Source organism: Chelonia mydas, chromosome 4 (assembly GCF_015237465.2).
Source record: "Chelonia mydas isolate rCheMyd1 chromosome 4, rCheMyd1.pri.v2, whole genome shotgun sequence".
In the NCBI taxonomy this organism is placed as follows: Eukaryota; Metazoa; Chordata; order Testudines; family Cheloniidae; genus Chelonia; species Chelonia mydas.
Window position 1 is genome coordinate 49,096,868 of NC_057852.1, and position 26,172 is coordinate 49,123,039.

Below are 26,172 nucleotides of genomic sequence, written 5' to 3' on the forward strand. Positions count from 1 at the left end.
CTTCTAGAAATGTATCTATATCAAGCTAATAATTCTGGGAGAAATGTATTTCTCCTATATTCCTAAATTAATCAATGCAGCTAAAGCAGAAAAAACTTTATAGGAAGTAACCTGGTTTTTTGGGTGTTTTTTTTTTAAGTTGAAGAAAAAAATATTTTCAATTTTTTGTATAAGAAAAATGTTGAAGGAGAAAATGTAAACGAAAGATATGAAAAATATTTTAATATAGAATCATGCCTTAAAAACCCATGATCATGCTATTTTGCAGAAGTGCTAAGGAAGTATTATGCTCTAAAACCCACAGATTGAAAATGACAGATGGTTCTAGTTCTTGTTTTACAGTATTTCCTATTTTCTCATTCAAGAATTATCCTGACTTAGTAGGATGTTGCAAATTTAAAAAACAAAAAACAACTCTTTACATTCTTGTTGAAGAGTGAAGGAATACATTTTCAGGCCAGAGTTTAAAAAATCCAAAATAAGGGTTTAACTAAGGTGTTAAAAATAAAAATAGCCCAGATCATCCCTTCCAACAGGAAGAACACAGACTGGGGGGATGTAGGACACGGAGACCACTTAAGACTTCCTTACAGAGGTTCCACACACACACACACACACACACACACACACACACACACACACACACACACACACTTCTGTTTAAATGTGGGACAGGTTCGCTTTTTGCTACAGAAAAGGTGGATAATCCCTTCACAAAAATATTTTAGTTCTCTAGACTTCAGCTAACCAAACTGGATCAGTCTGCAACGGGGCCCAGCAGCGTATTAGGAATCACTATTCTGGTGATAGTGGCACCTTTCAAATGCGATGTAAACCAAGATTCTTCTTGCCTCTGACAACTTGTGTGTTAGAATCTGATGGCACTTTGCACAAGAGGAGTAGTTTGTAGAAGCGGGAATCTTAATGTCAGGAGGACACTTTACTAGGCAGCTAATACAGACCTAGATGGATGATGTGAATGAAGTGTGTGCTTTCTTGCAATCCATCACTTACTCAGTCTTTCTTCCAACTGCTAATAATAAAAACCTCTTGTAGCCAGACTTTTACAGTATCAACACCAATGTAACTGCAAACTTCTGGGAATCAAAATACACTTTCTTTGCCTAATTGACACACATCCTGTTATATGCACATTAAGTTAACTATTACCTACATGGTCTCATTTTGTTCACTGTATCTCACGAATGATTCTTGATCAGTCTCTCTCTGCTTCTTCAGTTGTGTAATTTTGGAAACATCCAGACAAAGGTGTCGTGCTTTGAAATAAAAATATATGGGTGTTCAGTTGTCTTGCTGACATTACTCTGGCTCAGCTGTTTGAATGGAAGAAATGCTTTGGCACCAACCATCCCAGACAAGCCTGCCCATATGTATTGGAATAGTATTAAAAGACCTGCAAATAAAGTAATCAGATGACATTCTTTTAAGACAAAGGTTTGGAGCCTTGAGGAGCTCAGCACATAAGGTCTGGATCCTGCACCACTGAAGTTACTGAGAGAGATGCTATTGACTTCATTGAGAGCAGTATCAGGCCTCTCACTTTCTGTAACCACTTGCACATGTTTGTATCCCCACTGAGTTCACTTGTATAAAGTAGTCACCTACACAGGTGTTTACAGGAACAGGGCATTAATTACCAACTTTTCATTAAGCTAAACAGAGTGCCTAAGATCCTTTTGAAAATGGGACATAGGCCCCCTCTTAATTTTTTTTTTATTATTATTATTTTAAGGTACATTTCATGTCCCCGTTTTCTTCAGTCCTACAGAGCAGTATTGACAATGTGAAGGTTAGGTCTGGAAAAGATAATGGTCCAGGCCTTTGTAATTTTAATGAAATGTAAAAGTACTTGCTTAATGAAAATTATTGTTAGTATGATTAACACTTCTATATGGACATTGTGGCATGATTGCTTTGCATTTCTCTATGTCTTTGACACAGTTTTTGCTATTTCTGGTCTGACACCCTTTAGCACTGACAATTTATATGTGGTTACTTCTTCTACAAATCGCTATATATAGTGCCATACCTTCCACTTGTGATCAACAATAATTTGTTCTGGTAACTGCTTATAATAGGATATGCTACTTTGGAGAGCTTTCTTTCTCTAGATTGGTTGTTTGTGTAGATTCACTTAAGCAGAATTGAATGAATTCTAAACTCTTAGTTTTACTTATTGCTGTCCACACTCTTAAATATTTCCATTCCAGACAAGGAGACATACCCTCTGCTGAGACCTTCTACAAAGTGCTGATCACCATCAATTCCCATTAACATCTGTGGGAGTTGAGGTACCTTCAGCAACTTGCAGGAGGTACTCAGCACTTTTCAGGATTAGGCCCAATGAGGATATCAAATATGTAACATCAGTATTCAGACAATTTCTGGATAGCTATTAATGGTATTTCACCAAAGCAAAATTAGAAATGCAATTCTGGACAGATAAGCAAGTGACATTCCTATGTAACATCAACAGCAGAGACTCAAAAATGTGTGTTACTGATTAAATGTGCAGAAGTTAGTAATCAGGCTAATGATGATGTTGACCTGTAGGCTTTCAAAGCATAAAATATAACTTGTATAAACATCAAGATCAGAAATAATGAAATCGAAAAGCTGCACTCTTCAATGAAAAATATTCATTTTATATTGACTGATTAATTCTTTGAGCGACTGGAAGCTATCCAAGATCTAGTTTATCATTGTCAACAAATGCTGCTGCTGATATCCTGAACAGCTATTAAAGCTCAGGTTTTTAAAACAGCCACTTACCCCTACAGAAAAATGTCTGTACACCTATATGTGTGTGTCCAAATAACACAATTGGACACTAGCAGAAACAAGCATATGTAATTGTGTGCTTCTGTATGTACGCTGGTATATACACAGATACATCATCGCACATGGACAGAACATATGTATTGTATTACCCATGTGAAAAATTGCAGAGACAACTGAACAGATGCATATATTCTGCACCTGTACTTCACATATTCATCTACAGTTTCTAGAAAATGGTGTACATTAAAACTCAAAGTTCATATGTGAATTAGCTTTTTAAACTTTTATTTTGGTAGAGTGTCTGTCTACCATTGTGTACAAGTGTGTACCCAGATCATATATATAAGCTCTCTATTATACATTATAGCGCAAAATTGATCAAAGCACAATTTGATTGGCCGATAGTGTGTATATATGTAAAAGTATGTGCCTCCCCTCCCCCTGATTTTTTTGATTGCACCCCCGACAACCAAGACAGACTGGAAGGCCCACTGAGGTGAATCAGGGGGTGAAAGGGCGCTCTTTCCAAGCCCTGCCGTGCACCACCCTCCGCCCTGAACATTCCTCTGCAAGACCCAGGAGGGCATGCCCCACACATTGAAAACCTCCGTGGGATGGTCACATGCCTCCCCCCAAACTTTTAAATTATACCCACCCCACTATCAACAGTTGCATGTTGCCCCTGAATGTGGCAGAAAAAAATTACCAAAAATAAAAAGGTAGAAGAGACACATACGATAGCTCACCCTGGGTGCTAAAATGCCTAGTTTCAGCTCTGACTGATCTAGTTAAGTTGGTGAAAACCCTCTCAGGGCTCATTTAAAAACTGCTTTAAACCTTGCTTAAAATAGTTTAAAGTCAGTAATTTACTGACTTCAGTTAAACTGATTTAAACAAGGATTATGCTGCTTGAAGTGCATCAGCATAGGAGTTTGCACCACTTTAACTTGATCAACTCAAAAATAGTTAAACTATTGCATCTTTCCTTGCACCGTCAGGGCCAAAAAATGGGGATCACCATGAAAACAAGTAACCTTATTTCTCTTGGATACGTACAAATGGTGGTTCATTGGCTATGAAATTTGAGAGACTGAATCTCAAATGTTTGGCAGTTAGGTGATGTTCTCCTGAAGAAATGTTATCATATACTTCCATTGGAGAGTATCTTTATTTTATTAATATTAGATACTTCTCATAGCATCGTAGATTTACAGCACATTCATGCAAATGCGGGGATTGACGTTAAGTGCAGGTGAAATAATACCTAGCTTTTTCATCAGTCAATCTCAGAATGCCTCACAATTTTTATTAGATTTTATCCTCATGACACCCTTGTGAGGAAAGGAAAATGGGGAACTGAGGTACAAAAAGGCTAAACAATTTGCCCAGCGCCACACAGACAGCCGATGGCTGAGTAGGGAAATGAACTTCAGTCTCCCAAGTCCTAGGCTAGTGCTCTGGCCACTGGACTGTTCCTACCCATACAGACAAGTGAGGATGTCTAGTGAGCCTGCAGTTGGGAAGTGTTACTGCGTTATAAGTTGACCTTCTGAACACATGCTTGAGTGGCCTCCATCTGTGCTTCCACAGCTGCACTGCTATTGTTCAAGATAGCTTTGATGTATTCATACCTCCCAGTTGCAGTGTAGACAGAAACTGTGTCTTAGAGAGCACCTACACGCTGTGGGAGCTACAGCAATAGAAAGTTCTTGTTATTATGGTAACACTGAAAAGCACTGACAAATTCTAGGCATTGTAAGCCTGATTTCCCTATTACGCTGTGCAGTTATTTAAATCTGTTCACAATGGGTGTAAAACAATATCAGATGAGTCATGCATTCAAAGCCACCCTCGCATTTTGTGCTCACTTTGCCTGGGTGTAGATGACATAAGGTAAAAGGCAATGGTAAATCAGTCCCAGAATGTCTTCTCATAACTGTCCTGACTAGGGCAGTCATGAGAAAAGGAATTCATACTTCACTTGTAGCTTTCTTTTGTTTAAAAACGCTTTTATCATGTCCGGTGAGAAACCCTCGAACATTAGAGCTTTGAACTGGTTGAAGGGACTTCAAGAAAGAAGGGTTATTCACATTGCCTGCCTTACAACTAGCAGAGAATTTACTATTTGCGATTATCTCCTGATTTTGCTTTACAATTAGCACAGCATGACCTTCTGCATGTCAAGTTACATGAGCAATACACACTCAGCATTATTCGTGAGAACCCCCTGCACAGCTGCATATGACATGCAATAATCTGCTAACCACACTTAATACATCTAGCAGATCATGAAATGAAGAGAGAGAAGGTGGCTAATTACTTAATTATCACTTTTTGTGTGTGTGTGTACGAATGCCATTATAGCAGTACATTGGTAAGGAGATGTGTGGAGACCAATTTTATTTAGAAGAAGAAAAAAATCAGATGCTGTATTGTCACAAGACAATGATATTTTGGTCCTCTAACAAGTAATTAATTCATGCACTGTAATGTAATCTCTCCTTTTTACTGAAAATATTTCTGATACACATTTTGTAGGATTTTATAGTTTATAAAAAAAAATATCCACGGGTTTTGTCAATATATATTAAAGGAGAGACTTGGATGGTTGATGGGAGATGATAAAGGTATATGACCCTTTTTATGTTTAGTTCAAATCCAATGTGAACTGGTAATGACCTGAAATTTGTGATTATTGTGAGCTCTTTGAGACAGGGATTATATGTTTGAAGAGTGCCTAGCGCATTTTGGGAGCTGCCATAATTGAGAAGTGCTGCTGTTGCTTTTGGTAATCTGGCACTGCTGAGAGGCCCCAGTCTGAATCAGTAGTGCTAGGTGCTGTACATGTTGTACCTATACTGAGGGATAATTGACCTTAACTAAACTGTAAGCTATTTGGAGAAGGGACAAGAGGCAACAAATAAAGATTAACAAATAATTGGAAGGAAAAGAGGGGGGACAAGGAAATTCCTAATAACATTAACAAGCTAGACTCAGTTACACTAAAGCTTTTCTTTGCCCCCTCACAACACATGGAAACATCACTCTGATAACATCCTCTCCGGAGTAGGTCTCACCAAGTTGTGTAGAGCTGGCATAAAGGTAGCCCAACACCCAGTCCTCATTTTAAAGCCACTTTGCTTTCCCATTCACCTATGCCTTAAGCAGACAAATGGAGTAGGTAAGAATCCAACCTTAAGCATATACAGACTAAACAATAGGATGCAGATAAGAAGTCTGTAATGGCCATCCGCCTAGCTATTTTCAATATGTATTTTCTCATAGGCATCATGGTAGAAGTGGGTCTTAAGGAGGAATTTTCAGGATGAAAGAGTAGTGGCTATAAGCGCTACTTCATGGATGATCTTCATGCCAAAGAGCTGAAGATGTTTGTAAGAGAATCCAACAACTGGACGATAGAGGCTGGCATAAGTGGAACAGCAGAGAGGGGCATGAGACAAGGCAATAAGAGACTGAATATGAAGAGATGGGGTGAAGACATTAAACATGAGGACCAGAATCTTGTCTGTATGTGGTGAAGAAATGCACTGGATGTACATGGAGAGGCAGATGGGGGTTACATAGTCCAAAAGGCTCAGGAAGATGCTCTTAGCAACCTTTTAAATGGATGTGAGGAAAGTGAGGTGCATTTCAGGAGGGCCGGAGAAGATGCTGCAGTACTCAAGATGGGATAATGAGGGCCAACCAGAATTTTAGTCATTTGGGCAGACAGAAAAAGGGAGGAAGAAACATCAAGATTTAGATATGTCCCAGATGTGTTGGTCTTAGGAGAAGGAGGAGTTGAAGATGACATGCAGGTTGTAGGCCTAATTGAAAGTGAAGATAGTGTTTTCACCAGTGATGTGGAAGAAGACCTGAAGTGGCCTTCCAATCTTCTCCTGGATAAGATTCTGCAATAAGACAGGGAAGGTTCTAGAAAGGATACCAGGTGGTGAATAAATTTTGTGTGTGGGATTCCGTGAAGGTTAAAAATCATTTAATATGTAGAATAGATTTATTTATTTATATTTCAGAACAAAATACTATTATCCCTTCCTACTTATAAGGTTAAGTTGTAATGAAGGTTGTTTTTTTTTTTTTTTAACCCTTTTCCTTTCTAAACACAGTTAAAGGTATCTTAAAGATTTTATCAATAAGAAAAGCTATTTAGGCAGCTAAATCCCTACATACCTGTCAGTTCTCCAGTAAGTTTCACTTATTTTGATGGGAACCCACAAGACACACACACACATTTGAAAGTATAAATAATATAGTGAATCCTTGGAGTGAGAAGGAAAGCCTGTTTCCAAGCATCTGTGCCACCCTATGAGCATACAACCAGTGTGTCTGAGAGGCTAAAAGTGAAACGCTTCTGAGTTTGCTGTATGGAGAACTCTGGATGGGAATTCCGGCTCTTTCCCAAGAGCAGCATCTGTCAATTGGGAAATGAAAACAATTTATTTAAAAACCTTCTAAAAGCCTTAGAAGTGGCAAATAGGAGGAGCTATATTAGGGACACTGAGCATATTTTGCACTTCCGCTTTTCTGCAGTCTTGAATTGGCTTAATACAATATTGTTCTGGATAACAAGTCCTGTGCAAGTTACTAAGATTTTCTACGTCATTGTCACAAATCTGAATCAAGCTGACCTTAGTTGCACACCTAAATCTCTTGATTTCTTATATCTCAATATAATGGTAAATTAGGAATGAACTGTTCAAATGCTTCCTGTTATCCAAGAGTATCCTTCACAACACCTATATACTATATACCTGTTTTCTCTAATTAGTTGCTTTGAGATCACTTCTTAGTGTTCTACTTCCAGAAGCTGTCACTTCCACAAATGCTGTCATAGCACCATCTAATCCAGCAGTTCTCAATTTTTCCAGACTACTGTACCCCTTTCAGGAATCTGATTTGTCTTGTGTACCTCAAGTTTCACCTCACTTAAACTTCTTGCTTACAAAATCAGACATAACAATACTCATGTCACATCACATGAAAAATTGCTTACTCTCTCTCTTATATTGTCTGTATGAAATTTAAGTTTGTACTGACTTTGTTAGTGCTTTTTGTGTAGCCTGTTATAAAACTAGGCAAATATCTAGATGTATTGATGTACCCCCTGAAATTCCTCTGCAGACCCCAAGGTTTATGCATACCCCTCGTTGAGAACCACTGATCTAATCAGTACGTGTGTTATCAAGACTCATCCATGCTTTGTTTGACATGAATTTAATGTCCTCAATAATTTTGACAAAATACTCACAATGTGGGTTTTGGAGAATTTTCTCAAAAATTGACATCAATAGTAAGTAAATGGTTTGGGGGGGGGGATTTTTTTTTGTTTTTGGTCATTCACCCATACTCCCCTGTGGGAATCCTCTTTAAAGTCTCAATTTTAGACCTAAAACTGAAACTTCTTTATAAAACTAGCTCAGAAAGTAATAGATCTAGGAGTGAGGTAACTAGACTGGATATTTTAAGAATCTATACACACTACCACCTAAAATTCAAACTGAAGGGTTAGGCAAATTCCATCCTACAATTATTTTTCTACATTTGCATGATTATCCATTCCACTTCCATCTAGAACTAGAGATTACAATGATATAGTAGAACCCAGGGATTTTCTGTAATAACTTTGGCTCAGTGACATAAACCTCTCTCTTTTTTTAGTTTCTCCATCTGTACCATAGGCTGGCAGTGAAGCTTAGTTCATTGAAAATTGTAATGCACTTTGTTATCCTCAGGTGGAAAGCACTGTAAAAGTGCAAAGTACTGTAATATTAGAATGCCAGGAGAGGCTGTTTTCCAGCCCAGTGAAAAGCAGGGAAGTCCAGAAGTCATTCAAGGAGCTGTATTTCATGAGACTTGCAGCCTTTGTTGATTGACCCCAGAGTTCAAATCTGGTTCTAATAAATAAAAGATCTTGGCTCTTGAATAATGAGTGAACCTCAAAAGGATCAGTCTGAAAGAAAACCCTTTGATGGCATTAATTCCTGCCTCTGACTTGCAACTTTCTTGTAAGAATAGTTGTCTTTATGCTAATCCCTGGTAGCCTAATAGTTAGCCTGGATGCTCTTGAAGCTGCCTAATCATTTGTCCCTGTCTTGACACTCTATTCTTACTAGAAGTCTCATGTCTTCTTATTTTCACTATTTAGGTTGGAATAGTTGAGCACAGAAACCTATGACTTGTATTGCAATTTTATTATTTGTTTGTAGCAGTGCCAACTAACATGAAGCTCTGTTGTGCTAGGCACTGAAAAAACTAGTCAGGCAGTCCCTGTCCTGAAGAACTTTCATTTTGAATACATAAGGATGAGAAATCATGAGAGAGGGGTAGCATTGTCCCAACTGTAAAGATTAGGAACTGAGAGTATAAGAGATTTGCACAGGGTCACACACCAAATACGTGGCAGAGCTGGGAACTGAATCCAGATCTCTTGAGACCTCGTCCAGTGCTTAACAACAGGATCAACCTTCCTCCCAAAATACACAAAGAGACTATGCTGAGAAAAGCAGCCGTCTGCCAATCTTTTGAAATAATAAACTCACTCCAGGATATAAGAATACTTTAAAGCCAAAAGGAGATGAAACATTTATAAGGCTCTAGTTAAAGAGGGCAGGTACGTGAATCAATTTAATCCTTAGGAGCTGGCCAGTCCTGAGGGTTTAAAAACCCTCAGCATTAACCAGAATCCTAAGTGTCTGGGAAAACTGTGCCAGAGGGGGGAGTGTTTTGTGTCTGGCTGTCAGGTTTGGAAAGTAGGTAAAGCTATCCTCTTGTGGCTCCTCCATGGAGGGAATAACAAGGCTTACTGCTACTGTCATTTCAAGGAATTCACCTTTATGTCATGTGGCAGAGGTCTGTAATTTTGGAGCTTGAAGGACTTGGATTTTAACCCCAGATCCTCAAGAGTATTTGGGGGTGTGCACACCTGCATGTCTGCAATGTAGTAATGCAATTTGTTTGTTGGTGATGGATTGGTAGATACTCAGGGAAGAGTTTCTCGGTCAGGTTTCCATGGCGGAGTCAGTCCCAGCTAGAGTGGTTTTGTTTGTTTGTTTGGTTTTTTTTAAAAGGGCTTTTTGCTAACTGAGGGAGACACCAGTGGATGGATCATGAGAGACCGATGTGATGGGGAAGGCTCTTCTAGAAGTATAGCTGGATGGAGAATTAGGCTAGAGTAAGTGAGTAAGAAAAAGGCATGGGAGCAGAGAAGAAGCAAGAGAGAGACAGGAGCTAAATTGTCTCAATACCTAGATCTCATCTTAGAAAGTTAAGACACATTTACTCATCCTCAGTGTTCAAGATTAAAAAGTGCCAGGGACTCTAGTGTCCTTTTACAGCAAAGGTTTAGGATTTAATCATTTGTGGAAGGAAAAAAAAACTGTCCCAAAAGGTATAATTTTTTTGAATGTTACTTTCCACCAATAGAAGGATCTTAAATGACCGCTAAAAAGAGTATTTGTTGTACCATAATAGCTGTGAAATACTGGCTACTTAGTACTTTTGCTATTGCCTAGACCAGTGGTTCCCAAACTTGTTCTGCCGCTTGTGCAGGGAAAGCTCCTGGCGGGCCGGGCCGGTTTGTTTACCTGCCGCATCCACAGGCTCGGCCGATCGCGGCTCCCAGTGGCCGCGGTTCGCTGCTCCAGGCCAATGGGAGCTGCGGGAAGCGGCAGCCAGTACGTCCCTCAGCCCGTGCTGCTTCCAGCAGCGAACTGCGGCCACTGCGAGCCATGATCAGCTGAACCCGCGGACGCGACAGGTAAACAAACCGGCCCAGCCCACCAGGGGCTTTCCCCGCACAAGCGGTGGAATAAGTTTGGGAACCACTGGCCTAGACCCCTAGCAGATGAAAGGTCAAACTGCTGGAGGTGTTTGAAAGTTTTGGGATGAAAAGTTTAGTTGGGAAAAAATGATCCTTTTACACAAACAAAATGTTTTATTCAAATTTAAAATAAAAAAAATCTGATTTAGTGAAAAATATAGTGCCTATTCTATTTTTTTTTCTTTTCAAAATGTAATTGAAAATATTATAGAAGGGGCTATGGGATTTTTTTGTTTACCAAAAGTGTTTTTTAATAAACAAAAATGTTTAACTATTTTTGATCAAAATATTGGGGGGAAAAATGGCAATTAAAACCAACAGAAGAGGATCGATTTTTTTTTTTTTCAAGCACTGGCATGAAAACAACTTTTGAATCTTTTTTCTTCATGGAAAAGGAATTTGTCAACAAGTTCAATTACAAATAACAAAGGTTCTGTCTTTTATTTTGCAAGTGGTAGTGACATATATTTTGTTTGGAAGAGAAGGGCCTAAATCCAATACATGATTATTCTCATAAAATCCAAAGTGTCTTCACTAAAAAGTAAAAAGCAGCAAAAAGACAATGGTGAATTCCTGGCTACCCATGTAATCATTATACAGTATTTATTCTTTTTAGGGCACAATCCAAAAGCCATTACTTCATTTTAATAAGAGTCTTTCTCCATAGATTTCAATGAATTTTGGATCAGCCCCTTAATCTGTAATGAAGCATATGTCATTACCAGTGAGTCTCACGTTACATTGAATGTCATACATTGTGGGTAATAAGCAATCATCATCTTTGGATATGACAAGACTGTCAGAAATTTTAAGAAAAACACAATATTTTCAGGATTGGTAACCATGATCTGCCAGTATATGATTAAAAATTCAGTGAAACAGATGGGAACAGAGCAAATAGGTACTGTACATGCCTGACATCTCTGCAAAACATGGTTCACCAAATACTCAAATTAAACTACTATTTCCACTTCTCTAATTCACATCTAATTTCAGTCATCAGAATGCTTTCAAGATATATAGTATAGTTTGTTTCCCAGAAATATGGCTTTTTGAAATGTTTTTATTGCCTCTGGATTAAGGGAGAAGCTACTCTTATACTTTAGCAATCAATTGGATGTGCAAGCATTTACAGAATGGATTGAACAGTTTCTTCCCTCTGACAAATTCAGCCCATGCCAAATGTATCTAAAGGCAAATTCTTTGTCATTGCTTTTAACCTGTTACTTGTTTCCCAGTGGAAACTGATATTCTGTACAAAGAGGGATTTAATTGTCTAAGGGATGATGTAGTGACTTAGTGTAAAACGAAATATTCCTACATCTCTGATCTGAACATTTTGCTGGTGTGTGTGCTACATATAAATATAAAAATACACACTTGACATAAGATATGACACATTGCACCATCACAATATATTGCCTGGTTATTTCATCACTGTGTCCTATTCACTAAGGAAGATCTTCATGTATTAGCTTCCTTATTTCTTTGCTAACATTTACACCCAGAAAGAGAGTTCATATTGGTAAAATATGAAAAAAGAGCAAAGTAGAACATTAAGACTGGCTGCTGGGTATTGACTGTGTTTAGGCAAAGCAATATTTCACAGATGACAGATGCAGGGTTATTCTGGGATGGGCAAAATAGCTCAGTGTCCTTTTCAATATACTATATGATCCATTTTTATGCCACCACTGGCAAGTTCTTGGAAAGAAGTGCTTTATTATAGTAGAGCTGCAATGAGCTGATTGCCAGAGACAAATTCTGTTGGACAAGCCTCTGTAGATTAGCTTTGAAACTTTAACTTTCCCAACTTTAACTCTGTCTTGAGCTTAAAGGAAATCTAAACTCTTCGAAGGATTATGAATTTACATTTGGAAATTCACTTGCTTTATCTAACTAATAGGATTTGTGTGGTGCAGTGGCATCCCAGCCATACCCACTTTTCCCTACTGCACTGGTAGCATCGGGGGGGGGGGAGGGGAATAGCAGAAGAGCCCCTATGCTCGGTGGGGGGGGGGAACCTCAATATTGATGCAAACTTATTTATTTATTATAAGTTATTACAACTTGCCTTTACTGAATATTACAACTATGATAACTACCTTGCTTATGAGCCCAAATATTCAGGTTAGTAAGGAAATTCCCATTAAATTTCTGCTTTCTGTCAACAATAGACAGGCTCTAAAGTGACAGAGAAGGGGACACTTCCTTAGCCATATAACTTTTATTTTGCTTTACTATTCTATAGTATTTTCTTTTACAATATGTTTTGAAAAATGTACAAAGTGTCATTGTGACTTTTGCCTTGTACCGAATAGTTGATCGGAGTCTTTAATTGCAAGTTGTAAATTTTACTACAATCACAATCTATAAACTTCGTAGTGAAAAGGCAAACAAACCAACAGGAGTGTCTTTTCAAAGGACAGGGTACATCCCTTATCTCAGACACCAGTCTGGTGTAGAGATTATCTCTATTTCAAGAAAACAGATTTTGTATGGATGCTGTCTGTTCAGGATCAAAGAGAAGTGATGCTTAGGGATGTCTTGTCTTAGAGCTGTAAACTAGGTCATAAAAGTGAGCTTCTCTTTTACTCTTTAAAAATGAAAAACCTTAGTATAAACCCATATAAGGAATTTTAGAAATATCCTTATTGAAATTTAATTTCTTTTCTAAACACTTTAAAGTTTTCATTCTTTAAATGTTAGAGAACATTTGTGGCTGGAAAATTTTTTACCAAAGATATTGGATTATATGTCCACTTAAAGGAGAAAATCTTTAGCTGTTAAAGATGACATAGCTTCTTTAGAGAGGTATATTTGCAAACATTTTGTTTCTAAATTCAAGCTTTTGTGTAATAAGTTGTCATGTGAATAGTCGGGTGTTTTATGTACAAAAGTAGCTGCAACTGCTTACCAAAATAAGGAGCCATTTGAGTATAGAGATATGTTTATTGATTGGGAATGAGATATCTGGCAATGCTCAAGCAAACACTCACCAAACTCAAGACAAGAACTCAACAGAATGGTAAAAGGAAAAAAAAAACACAATAGCTTATTTGATCATTTGAGTTTAAAGACTTTCTTTGAGTCACTTAATTTTAAAAAATATTTTGAGAGCTGAAAGACCTTTAGGGAAAAAAAAATTATGGACTCATTCGAGGTGGAGAAAAATCAACTTCTACTAAATCCCTGATGTTACTGAAGGAATATTTCAGAAAATGCACCGAATAAAAGAAAGAGTTCGAGTTTTAACTATAAAGATGTCCAGAGAGTTACTTGCCACAAAGACGCAAGGAATTACAACCCTGTTGCCTATTAATTAGCAGGTTGTATATAAATGAGGCTTTCAAAGCCATCCCACAAGAGTGTTCAGGCAATGAAAGGTGACAACAGCTGATATTTGAATTCAGCCATGCCCCGGAGGAGGTGGGCCTCCCACCTTCAATAGGATGATGGAAAGAGAAGAGTATGAATTCCTCTGAACTGAACATACATTGTCTTACAGTCACACTTGTTATACTCTGACACTCATAATGTTATCCATAAGTGTTCTTAGCACTTCTCTCGTCTCACCCTGTTCACCTGATCTCTAGAAGCAATTTAACAGCAGCAACCAGACAGCTAAGAATGAAGAAGCAGCCTTTCAGCCCAGCACTGCTTCTGAGCATGAAGACATCAGACTGCAGGGTTACTGGACATGGGAAGGGATTAGATTCAAATTTTCTTGTAATAATTTTAAGGGTATGTTTTAATGTTTGTGTAGTTTAACAGTTTTCCTGTTAAACTCCTGATTGTAAGGGCAGTGATGTCTGGAAAGAAGACATAAAATAACTTTGGTAAACAGAAAGAAGTAGTGGGATTTAATTTGAAATTAAGATTCTTAAGAGTCATTTGTTTGTCTCAGGACTGGTCCTTGAGTGGCTTATTTTTAAGTAACTGCATTAAAACCTTACTTCAGTTTTATAAGACTTCCTTAAGATCACTTAACTCTGTCCACTTAGAAACTTGTTTGATTTATCATGGATAATCTAAAAGGAGTCAACAACTTTTAATGGAATTCGTTTTTCCATCTATGAACTGTTTGGTATCCACTGACACAGAATTCACTGTAGATTTTGAAAATCATGTACTTTGGTTTTAATTCACGTTAAGTGTGTCCCGATCAGGGTAGATCCACTCGTAATGGTGTAATCTTTCTTGAAAGCTCTATGCAGTGAGAAATACAGAAGGAATTGTCCATAATCCCATTGCTGCAAATCTATCCACTCTGTCCTGAACATTATAGAGAGTCACAGTCCTAAGCAGCAGGAGATGATTAAATGGTCTTTCACACTTGCATGACGACAAATCCCACTTTGTGAAATCATTTTGGAGTTGAAAAAGCCACTGACCAGAAGCACTTGGTGTTGCAAGCTTCCACACTGCGATCACCACTAATTTCTGAACGGTCAGTGCAGCTCTTATTCTGTTGTCCCTGCACTGGAGGGCTGGTGTGAGCATGACAGAGATCCAGGAAGGTGCTCTTGCACATCCAAATGTTCTGCAGCCATTGCTTATCATTCTAAACCTGAATTATCATATGATCCCACCAATCAGTGCTCTTTTCTCAGGCCCAGAAGCAACACTACACTACCTGTAGCTGCTCCATGAGCACCACCAACAACATTGCATTAGTTTTTGCTGTGTCCCACAACAATCTGTCATCCACAAAATCATGTTTCCTTCCCTCCTCCCCCACAGTTCTCTGGTATTTGCTGAGCCACAGGACATTTGTCCTGTGTTTGCAATGCTCATGACAATTAGTATAGAGCTGAGCAGGCTCCATGCTTTAGTCAGAGATGGGGGACAGCAAGAATTGTCATGCATTCTTGTGGGATTTTTTTTTTAAATTGTGAAAATTATGGGATATAGATGACATTATGGAATGGAGAAAATGGCATGGTGGGAACTTGACCCCTTTTCCCAGTCATCTGTTAGCGACTTTTCTGTCCTGCTAAGCACAGGCAAATTTTCCCAAAAGACAGTGCAGCATTCTATGGTGAGTTGCACACTGGGGATACTAATCCATGGTACACCACACTATGCATCAACCCAAGTGCTTCTGGTGAGTACAAGTAGTGTTGATGCAAGAAGCCAAGTATGCACATGCACAAGTAATATACTAACTGTGGTGGCTTTATGCTGATGGAACTTGGCCAACCCCAACCAAAGTTTGTAATGTAGACATGGCCTATGCTTCTGTGGTGCCTAATGTACTCTAAGAATAATTAAATAGAGCTTCCAGGGGAAAAATATATTGAGTACTGTAGTATTCAACAATACCATAGGATGGCAAAGTCTCTCTTTCTTATAAGAGGAGATGAACTTCCTAGGGATGAGCAAATCAACTCATACATTTCTCAGATATTTTAAATTGGAGCTGGTTGAATTCATAAGCACAGCTGTACAAATATGAGCAGAGAGGGAGAGATAAAATACTGTGGGGGCGGGGAATTGTGTGTATAATATTCCAACGTGCGCACGCGCACACACAGAGCTTATTAACTATGATGGAGTTAAGTTACTGCTATGTACTTTCAATTTTAAAGTAAATAATGTTATGGGGGTGTTGTGATTTTTCCGTATCTAAGCATTCAGAAATCCAAGCTTATTAAGATATAGAAATGCACAGTTAAGACACTCAAACAACCCTACAAGTTCTGTAGTGATACCATGAGGAACAATAAAAATAATAAAGGTGTATTTAAAAAAGGAAGTATCATTAAAAATTTCCTCCAAGCCAGGCTGATAAGTGATAAAAATATATTTTATATTTGTATGATTATTGCATGGTATCATTAACAGGGCAGAGTCAAGGTTTTGTGTGCTGCAAGTGTGCATTTCCATACTCTAATTCTGACTTTCTGGGTTTCTAATGCTTATTTTGGGGAGAATCACAATATCACTGTAATGTATTCTATCTCTAAATTACTGATATATATTTCAAACCTTAAGACCATCTTGACCCGGGTTGCTTTTTGGTTGGCTGGTTTGACTTTTCTGGGGATGAAGCAATGAGATGTATGGAAATATATATTCTATCTGTAATATACAGTGTGTTTGAATATATTTTATGCATATTGTATGCTGGACACCCACCGATTGATTCCATTGTTTTTAAAATAAATGCCCTTAAAATACCCTTCTTGACTTGTGTATGATTTCCTGGGGAAGAAGATTCTCATACTGATTTTGGAAAAACCCAGAAAATAATTTTGCACAAACCTCACATTTCAAACTGCACAAGACACACCATTCCCAGCCTGTGTATCAGAGGTATTAGAGTTCAGATGGACATTCTTTGAACCATTGATATTAATAAAAAATTTAATATAAATAAAAATGTAATTATGGTATGACACTGAGACAACATCAGTGTGTCAGTTTCCAACCAAAAGAGTAGCTTATTAGTGTTGTTTTTGTTTTTTTTAAAGCTGGTTTTGATTACCAGACACCAGGTAGAGCAAGAGAAATACCAATGAGTGCCTTTCTCTTTTAGGCTGTAAGATCCAGTATCAGGAGCCACCAAGTTACTTTCCTTTTTCCCCAGCTCATGGGGTGGAATGAGGCAGACAAGAACTACACTGCTTCTCTGCCTTTTAGCCTCAGCAGAGATTAATGTAGATCCTCATACCATACTCTTGTCTTCCCATCTTCAAATGCCTGGGAATGGATCGGGAAATGGATTCTGGCCTGATGACCCCTTCTTAATATATGGGCAAGAGGGTGAGAAAAGAAACTTGACCTGACACCTGTTTTCTGAAGAGAAGTGTACTAAAGATTAATGGGAGCAGAAAATAGGCATTCATGGACCAGGAGAGGGGCCATTCAGCCAAATTGAATAGCATCCAAATTCCCCAAAGATATAAGGCCCAACATTTGGCAAAACGCTGTTACCACTTTATTGACCCGAGTGGTTAGTCAATGGTTGGGGTCCTGGGGTTCCAGCTAAAACTAGAAATTGATGGAGTCTGGTATTTTTCTTTGATGAAAATTTGTTTGTTTACAAGGACTAGGTGAAATCCTGTGTGTTTGAATGCAGGAGTCAAGAACAAAAGAAGCAGTTTCTTAGGCTCCAGCGCCCAAGCTTTTTTACCCAACATGAGACCCAAAAGTGCTTTCTCTAGCGTTTCCAGGACCACAGTGTGATTACAAGCTCCTGCTTGATTTCCTTACCTCTCCATCTCTCTCTGTTCTTATCTGTTCTCAATGTTTGTGTGTGTTCTCTTTCTACACACACATCTCTTCTGTCTTAGGGGTGTGGGGGGGAGCGGGGGGGTCATGCTCAAGGGAATTTTAACTCAACCCATAACAAGGTTTCTCTCAGTTCATAACAATTCAAAATAGCCAAATACTGGGCCTTATGCAAATGTCTAGTCATTTATTTCTAATAGATACACAGTTTTTAATATGAGTATTTTGTTTTGAAGCAGGGTGCCCCATAGACTGTAACTTGCTTCCATGTCCCAAATAAGAGAGCTTGGGGTTCAAGAATGGGTCATTTTAAATCGTGCATAGTCATGCCTAGGTGTGCCCCTGTTTAAACATTTAAATGATGTTAGTGTTTTAAACAAACATCTTGCTTAGACTATAATGCTGTGTATGTGGACCAGTCCTGCAGACTAATTGGAAAATTTATGGCATAATTACAACTGAGAATCTGACATCGCAGATATTGATTTTTCTGCTCTTTATGATATGATGAAACTTAATTCCTGTCTGTGTGTTTTATAAAATAAAGTTTAAAAAAGAAGATTCTGGCCAGTTATCACTTGTTTTAAGATGTGAGCAGTGTTAGTGATTGATTAGTTTTTTACTGTAATTATTAGAATTCATCATTTATCTTAGTTTGTGGTGAGTGGACAACAAAGTGCATTTTGTTTCAATAATAAATGGATTCTGGCTTGTCCAGTGTCCTAATTTAAAACAATTTAATGACTGTTCAAATTTTTAGACTCATTTAGCTCTCTTCTAATGAGCAAGCAATTACTGTTTCCTTGGTAATCCTATATCTCCAGTATTGTTTAATATTCAATTATTTATTTCATAAGCAATTTAAATCATTTGGAGGAAAGTGCTAGTTCGTGCCATTTGTTTTATGATCTCAAGATTTGTGTACCTTTAAATCAAAAGAGAAGTGCCTGAATCCAAAGTACTGGGGGGAAAAAAGTGTGCTTTGTATATATGAAGCTTTAAAAAATGGTCAAATATCTAGCTATAAGATTGTCTGTTCCTTGAGGACTTCAAAATAAATCTTTGTATGTTAATCTCCTCTCAAATGATACCAGCACCGGTATGCTACAAGCTGCATATTCTATATGTTTGAGCTTAATACTCCCAAACTCCATTAAGAAATATTGCACATACCACCTTGTATCAGACACCAAGCCAGGCACATTTCTGACACTTACCAATATCACTTTTATTTTTTTATTTTTTCTTCTTTTTTCAATCTAGACTGAATTTCAGCCAACCCACACTCCAGACTAGTCAAGCACTGAGAAAATGAGTTAAGCTCACCATGTGGATCCCATGAAAAAGAATAAGTAACTGAGCTGAGTGTCATCTACATTTTGACAAAAAAACCCAATTCATCTCATTAACTCCCAGAACAGCTTCACATAAACTTTGAACAAGAGAGGTAACAGAGTGGAGTACTGTAATACCTTCAAGAGAGAGTCCTCAGGGTAGATAAGCAATGTCCAATATCACTCTCCGAGATCTTTCAGAGAGGAAAGAATGGAGCCACTGCATTTATTTTTATCAATCCTTGCCAATGTCTGCAGATGACACTTCATGGTTAATATTAACAAAGGTTAATATTCATGGTTAATATTAACAAAGGTTGCTGAGTGACCTAAAATAATCAGCATGGAAATTTGACCTCTGTACTTTGCCAGGAGATGATCATGGATCAATTAAACAAATGCAGAATCTGTATCATACCCAGGCCAAAAGGTACGCTGAAGAGAGTTTTGTAAGTCCAGGGTTCCAGATAGCACAAGAGTGGTTTAGCTGAAATGTTTCCACCACCTTCCTCAAAAAAAGGGAGGTCTAGAGAGAGGGATATAATTGATCAGATTGCAAATGGTTGAGCAAGGAAGGCAACTGCTTATTGGAAGGATGCTGGCACTCTGCACTCCTATATAGATGAGAACAGTGGAATCGAAAACATGTTTGTTTTAACCTGTGTTTTGTTACCTCATGTGCTGTAAAATAGTCTCATGCAGCCTAATTTCACCATGCATATCATATGACTATCAGAATGACAATAAGTCTGAAAAGGTCCAGAACTCTTAGAATTGATCCATCCACCTCCCAGTCCTCCAATCCCTAGCTAGCAGAAAGTAGCAATATGTAGAAATAATTTCAGGACAGCAACATAAGCCCTTTGTCCACATTTCACATTCTAACACTCCTTTCAAATCTTCAGATCTTATCAAATTGTTTCTCCAGAGATGTTGTCCAGTAGATATCATTCAGCTATCCTCTTTGAACTGGGTTGAACCTAGACTGTGGCTTCTCTCTACATGTAGTAAGTACTGGGATTCTCTCCAAGACCTCTTTCCACTCAGCTCCCCAGCAACTCAGTCTGACTCCAGATTTTGTCACTCGGGAATCTCTATTTGGCATACAGCAAAGCTAAGCTGGGTCAGTCTGGATCAGACTCAAGCACGGGGGATGGGTATAGGGTATACCATATATCCAAAGTTACACAGAAAACCTCTTCATTTGTATACATTTACACATTCCATTTCCCTCACATTGTGTTGGTTACTCTGTAGGAACCAATCCCTGAACAGCATGCTCTGTCCACACTGTCCATGTACAATTTTACATCATCTTATGTTCCAGGCTTATCTTGTCCACTGAAAATGATTTCTTGAGTATTCCCCTTTATCTTCGCTAGTACAGACTTTGTCTCTTAGCTTACTGACCCATTTACCTTAGTTTGCACAAACATTCTAATTCTAGCCTACTGATCCATTTACCTCTAGAATGCTGTCTCCCCAAAAATGAGGTCTCGCCCACGTCTGATGTCTCATATCAAGCCAGGCCTACAGTAGGCAGTTATACAATCATTTCATGTTGTTGCAGGAGCCATTTTGTCCAAAAAGGAAGTAGAACTATATTTTTAGAGAGTGTGTTGTATTTATCTTTTTTTTTCCCTTTTTTTAAAAAGAATGTTTGTTCAGCAGCAAATTTTTGAAACAAATTGCACACATTGTAAAGGACTGAAGAAAGGGGAATCTCAATATCTTATTTTCTGAGACAGTGGGGAGTTAGTTTTACTTGTATATGCTAATCCATAGATTTCTAAGGCAAGAAGGCGCCATACTGATCATCTATTCTGACCCCTGTTTAGCTGGGGGGAGGGAGAGCTCTGTGGTTTGAGCATTGGCCTGCTAAACCCAGGGTTGTGAGTTCAATCCTTGAGGACACCATTTAGGGATCTGGGGCAAAAAGTGGGAATGGGTCCTGCTTTGAGCAGGGGCTCTAGACTAGATGACCTTCTGAGGTGCCTTCCAACACAGATATTCTATGACCTTCATAACATAGGTCATAACATGAAGTGAGCTGTAGCTCACAAAAGGTTATGCACAAATAAATTTGTTAGTCTCTAAGGTGCCACAAGTACTCCGTTTCTTTTTGTGAATACAGACTAACACAGCTGCTACTCTGAAACCTGAGTAGCAATTTATGTTTCAAAATCTGTAGTTGTGGTTGAGCTAGAGTGTATATTGTAGGGGGGAAAACCCCTACCAAATCATGATTTAAAAAGTTCTAATGATGGAGAATCCACCACAACCCTTGGTAAATTGTTCCAATGATTAATTACCCTTACTGTTTAAAAAATAAAATAAAATAATACATCTTATTTCTCATCTGAATCTGTTTAACTTCAGCTAATGACCAGTTTTTTAATTTTGTACACTTTTTTTTTTTTAGGTCAGACCATACAAGAATAATCATCAATAAAGAGACATTTTGGGAAAAGAAAAGGGAAGGAGAAAAGCCAGAAGTTTTCTTCACTGTACTGAGCAGGATACGGAAAGAAAAGCAGAGGTGAGTTGAGTTGGATTTTTTCCCTTTTAACTTTCTTCTAGACGTTACATTAAAATATAATCATTTAGAGAACTGCAGGTGTGTTCTCCTTTTTCACCAGTTCTCAATGATATCCTTGCAACAATAGCCATAAAAGGAGTGTTTCACTGTGACAAAGCAGAGGTTTAATGTGCTCCCTTTGCTTTGGTATCCTGTGGAGCTAATAGATATCAGACAGGAGCATGAGGTGACAGCTTTTGCACACATGCATTTGTTTTCAGCAATGCCAATATGTTCAAAAGATAAGTCACTGTGGGACATATACTTTTTTTTAATGTGATGATCTTTTGTCACATCAATTGAGAAAGGAAGTAATCACTTGGGAATAGCTACTTTATACATCTTCAAAAGACTTCCAGAAGAGAAGAAAGCCACGTGTGACTATAAAATATAGTAAATGCCAGAAAAGGTGGGTCATTCTCACTACAAGCAATAAGACACCTCAGGCCAAATTCAACACTGCTATAAATCCATTGAAGTGACTGGAGTTATCCCAGGGTGAATCAAGCTCAGCATCTGTGAGGGGAAAAATAAAATAGAGAGAACATTTGGAATATAGTCTTTTATGCCAGAATGTGCTATACCTGTGTGTACTCCAGAAACAAGTGGCTTGTCTTGTCTAGTACTATAAACCTTCTTCCCAGATAGTGTTGGTTAGGTGTTTGCTTGACTTAATTAAACAATACTTGTCAGTCATTCTTGTGTATTGACATTACTTAGGCTGCAAGTGATTTGGCCAGACATTGTCCTTTTGTTCTGTGTCTATACAATGCCTAGCCCAAAGGGGTCATGGTCCATGACTAGGATTCCTGGTGCTTCTGCAATTCAGTGACTAAATAATAATAATAGGTGTGGGCAAACCACCCAAGGTAAAAGAGTAACAGCCGTGTTAGTCTGTATTCACAAAAAGAAAAGGAGTACTTGTGGCACCTTAGAGACTAACCAATTTATTTGAGCATAAGCTTTCGTGAGCTACAGCTCATCCGATGAAGTGAGCTGTAGCTCACGAAAGCTTATGCTCAAATAAATTGGTTAGTCTCTAAGGTGCCACAAGTACTCCTTTTCTTTTTTCCAAGGTAAAATAATGCTCTTCTCCAGGAGGACAGATTCTGCTATACTTATTCCCATTTTGTAGTAGCTTACTCTATAAGTTGAAATTTATCTTATTAATATAAATGTAATAGTGAGACATTGTCATCCATTTAGACCTTCACTGTGGAATTCTGCTTGCCTCACTTCAGACCCATATAGAGACTGCATAGTAATTCTGGTAGTAGCTCCACATGCAGCCAAAATAGTCTCCTATAGATCAGAGTGGATGATTACAACTGCTGTTGACCAGGACAGGATATTGTGGAGACATAAATCCATATTTCTGTAGATTCAGTGGCACCAATACCCTCACAAAGCGAGTGTAGAGAGGCTGTGGCTACTATTACAAGCCTATATTCTTACGATGGGATTTTCAAAAGCACTCAGCATTAGCCTAAATCTGCTTCCCCTTGATATCAGTGGCAATTTTAATGCTGAGCACTTCTAAAAATCCTACCCTAAACATATAAGGTCTCTGAGCAACATAGCTTCTTGTTGGTGTGGAAAAATTTAACTATTGTATAGGGCCATGTACAAACAGAGCACTAACAGATTTATTTTTTAAACTGATAGCATTGTATATATGTCCAACATTTTACCCAGTCAGAGTGACACGTACTTTCAGCTCTGAAACTTTCAGTTCAAAATGACTCAATCACAAGTTGAATGTGTTTGGTGATTGATTCCTTGGTGGTTCTCATTTTTGAGTGTGACAAAACCATTCAGTGGTCCAGATTAACAACTCCGGCATAATAAAAGTTGGGAGAGGGGTCTCAGAGGCATTCTCTGCAAGGATTTCTTCATAGAGTCCCGCATAAAAACCTCCTTGGGGTGGGAGAAGCACATCTTCATTTGCCCTTCAACAGAAAAGACCGTGGAGCCTGCCTTCAAAACTGGCAGATACTCACAAATCCATGTGACTCTGATCCTGGTAGCCCACTTTCCTTTCTCCTTAGGTTCCCGGCAACACATACCACTGCCTCCCTTTGGTCACAGGATCCACAGGGAGAGAAGAACTCTGCAGAAAATATTAGACAGTAACTTTTCTGACTTACTTCCAAAGGGCTGGAAGGGGGGAAAGTTGTGCATTTCACTCCTGTCCCAGGCCTAATCAATTCTCACTCTTACGCCAACATGAATGCTAGACTAAGGCCTGGAGTTCTATGAAAGGGAAAAGGATAGTGCTGTGGAAGCAATTGAGCCTCACTTCAGCACCAAATTGGGAAATCGGATGCCTTCTGGTTGCAGATGTAGGGGGAATGTTCTTGGCCAGGAGGATGTTCAGTGTCTGCTCAAAAGAGGCCCAAAACCGGACAAGCAAAATGTTGCATCTCAGGAATGTTTTGGTCTGTGGGAGCTGAACATCTCTCCCGCTTCCAAGTTCTAGCCTGACGCTAGTTTCTCATGATAAAGAGCACGGACTGCAGATTTGCTAGAACATATTTTGTATACTAGAACCACATAATTATCAATGAGTACTTTGGGAATGTGTTGCTAAGATGAACTTCTGCCCTTGCAGGCTGTTTTGTGGCAATTAACAGCGAATATACAAGTCTACACCGTATATTGCCTATATTCAGATATGTAGTTGTAGATGTTTTGTTTTTCAGTTCAATACAATAATTACAATTAATTTTATCATTTTTCATTTCAAACTTGTGTCAACTACTGTGTGTTACATTGATTTGGAATTAGCAGTCATAACTATCTAGGCATTCAGAGATGTTGAATTAGCATTAACTGTAATGGATCAAACTATTTTTTTTCTAATATGTATCTTAACAAGCTATTCAAATTCTCCTTGCACTCTCTTTACTGAGTGACAGCATGTACAGACTTTATTTAGTTTTTATTTATTTTCTCTTTTAAAACCGAATGAATGAGCTTGTAAATTGTTTTTTGGGGGGGGAATGGTCTCTATTCAAGCAGAGGTGTTTTTCAAGCAGTATAAGTTTTATAAGTCTAATCATTTAAAACTTCATTGTCTACTTAATTTACATATTAGTACTTTCTATTCTGGCTTTTTCAGGATTCTTTATGCTACAATATACCTGACTTTATATAAATTTTGCCTCCTATTCTAGTTATGTACATAACATTATCAGTCTGTTCACATTTTGATAAATGTAGTCAAACACTAAAAACTTCACTAGTGCTCCAGATTTTACTATTGCTGTTCTGAGATTTTTCTCTGCTATAGAAATATAAACATATTCCCCAGGGTTCCCAGAAAACATCACCCCTGTGTTTCTGCATGTGTATTTCAGCAAAGGGGCTCCAGCAGCAATTTTGAGCGTTTGCAATTTTCAGCCCAGCTGGTAGCAGAGGGGCTGCAGTGACAGAAATGAAGCCAGTACTATGGTTTACAATAAACACATTGTGAACTCCTTGAGAATTAAATGCAGTCTCCTCTAATTCCTACTTTTCATTCTGAAGAATGCAATATTATCTACATTATCTAAATGCACTTTTAGTTAAAAAGCAATAAAATTAGCATTTTAGGCGATAATTCAAATCAACGTGTAGTTCTTCTATACACTACTTTTTCTTTAAACCAGAGCAATCTGGGAAAGTTGTTTTGCTGTCCTTGGTCAAACTTAGTATAATTAACACCTTGCCTCGTGTGCTTCTTTATTGTCCATAATACAACATAATGGCTATGGTGACCTAGTGATCACACAAGCAAAATGACAGATTGCTAATCCTTTCACATTTTAGTACTGCCTTTCTTCCTACTTCAGTAATTATATAGTTTATTTCTCTGGCTCAACAACAAAGTCAGTTAAAGAGCTAAATTATTTCCTGGTATCACAACCCTTATTGAACTATTTGTATGGGCTTTTCTTCCACTTTCTAAATGTGTGAAAATAAACTGCGGACAAGCAATTTACTTGAAAACCATACACTGCTTTTAGTTGCTTCCCAGTTCACATGATGGAAAATTTCTATTGCATTTTTGTTTAATAAAGTAACAAATTGAATTAATTTTACAATGTAGGCCAGTTACTATGCAATCAAGAAAACTCATTTTATTCTAAGTTGCTCCTTTGGTCAGAGTTAGACACCAGAGATCATTCCATGATTCTCTCTGGTGCTAAGGTCATTTACAATGAGCAATGGGAAAGCACTAATCCTGCCTCACAGCCCTCCATCTGCAGGAGCAGATGACTATTCATTTCAGAAATTTGTCCCAATATAGGGCAAAGTGCACATCAGCTTAATCATCCAAATGGCCTATTTTTATAAATAGATTCTTTCTTTGGTGGAAACACAAACACACACATACAGTA

The 26,172-nt window shown here is 38.1% G+C and overlaps 1 long non-coding RNA gene across 2 annotated transcripts in view; it reads left to right on the forward strand.

Annotated features, from left to right (window-relative positions):
• The window catches only part of LOC122465585, an 83,232-nt gene that overhangs the window by 23,721 nt on the left and 33,339 nt on the right, over nucleotides 1-26,172 (forward strand). Inside the window, exons 2-3 of one of the 2 annotated variants that reach the window (XR_006290528.1) lie at nucleotides 21,635-21,751; nucleotides 23,839-25,852. This is a non-coding gene — a long non-coding RNA (uncharacterized LOC122465585). Of the gene's footprint in view, nucleotides 1-21,634; nucleotides 21,752-23,838; nucleotides 25,853-26,172 lie in introns of those variants that run through there. The other variant, XR_006290527.1, reaches the window with a different exon arrangement.